Raw genomic sequence first — 1,876 nt, forward strand, 5'->3', positions numbered from 1 at the left:
TTTACTCAGGGAGAAAGGAATTAAGGCAAAGAAAAAGTCATTGTTTCAATTTCTTGATTGTGTGGATGAAACTTGTCTATGGTTCAGTGATGTAGAGGAAATAACTGACGATGTTTGGGATAGAGTAGGAGGAAAATTAAATGAAAAATTAAGGAGTCATAATTCTGACAGTGTACTAGCCATTACATTTTCTTTCTGGTCTTTAATAAATGAGTGCTTACAAAAAAGGGATGTACAAGGCTTAGATAAACACCTTCGCTTACATAGTGTTAACCCCTCAAATGGGGACACAAGCTCTCCCCATGGGAGTATTTGGACCCCTTCCGAAAGGCAGTGTTGGAATAATCCTAGGAAAGAGTAGTTGGATTTTAAAAGGGCTTCATATTCATCTAGGAGTCATAAACGCAGATTCTACGGGTGAAATAAAAATATTAGCTTCATCACCTAATGGCATTACTGTTATCCCTGCTCAGGAGCGGATAGCACAGATACTGCTTTGTCCTTATATAGAACAAGGAAGGTTTTTATTTCCTCAAAATAGTCAAAATAGAGCCTTTGGGTCTTCTGATGCATTTTGGGTCACGCCTATCCAACAAGATAAACCTGAATTAACAATTTGGATTAATAAAAAGTAATTCAAGAGAATTTTAGATACTGGAGCTGATGTGAGTGTGATAGCTCAACAACATTGGCCCAAGAATTGGCCTGTCCAAGATACAGCCACCAGCTTAAAGATTTATTGTGTGTCGGTGGTGCTAGAGTAGGGCACCAACAATTGTGTAATTTATTAGAATTTGTAGTAATAGTTTGTCCTTGGTTTCCTTTCTTTGCTTCTGTGTCCTTCTTTTCCTGTTAATATCTGAATTGGTAATTTGTGATCGGGATCATTTTGGAGGGAGGGAGGTCCAGGCAGACGTGCTAGTGGACTCCCCGCAGTGGGCCGGAGAGGTTCTTTGCCCCTCTGGTAGAAACTCTGTCTCTCTGTTTATGGGGAGGGAGGCTGATTTTTTTTCCCCTCCTCAAGACCCTCTGGTCGAGAGTGTTCTTCTGGTACTGGTTTTGGAACAGGAGATTAAGGAGTTTCCCTGACAGAGTCCCTGGTTCTTCTTTCGGTTTGGTCTTCATAAGTCTTTGTTTTACATTGTTTGGCTTCTTTTGCTCCAGCCTAGAAGTTGCTCACACTTCTGCTCTGTGACAGTCAGCTGTTAGTGAAAACTAGTTTTGGTAACACTTCTTGTGCATTGTTTTATACTGCGATTATAGGGTTAACTTGCTCTTTTAGGTTAATGGGCCAGATCTTGGGGCTACAGAAGAATATATGTTATGGGGTTATAATTTGGTTTAGTCCTTTTCTTTGAAAAGTTTTCACTTTTAATTGTGAAGGTGAAATATTTAGCATGATTTGTAAGCTCAGACATGTCTTCTTTTTGTATTTGAACTTCTTGATGAGGTTAAGATGTTGTGATAGCTATTATTGCTGCAAGACAAGCACAGAACTCTTCTTGTGTTTAAGGGTTAGAGAAGGAATTAACATTTTGAGGTAATATGCAAGGACGTTCAGTGTTGAAGATAGAAACCTAATTGTTTTAGTAGATAAGGTAAGGTCATTATTTATATCTGTTTAGCTACTATAGCTACTCTTAACTATTTTAATTGTTTCTAAGATTATTTTGTATAAGCCTGCTAGTTTCAGTATGTGTATACTAGTGTAACTTCTTATGTATGGTATAATAGCTTTGACACACAAATTGTATGGATTTGTAGAATTTCTTTTACATTATTTTATTGAGATAATCTTGTATATCATTATGTGATGCAGTGTAGTATTTTATTACATTTACATATTGTGAAATGATCGACTCAGGATGCTTAGGTT

This window comes from Fukomys damarensis, unplaced genomic scaffold, assembly GCF_012274545.1.
Source record: "Fukomys damarensis isolate Sample0158 unplaced genomic scaffold, DMR_v1.0_HiC HiC_scaffold_19, whole genome shotgun sequence".
Taxonomy (NCBI): Eukaryota; Metazoa; Chordata; class Mammalia; order Rodentia; family Bathyergidae; genus Fukomys; species Fukomys damarensis.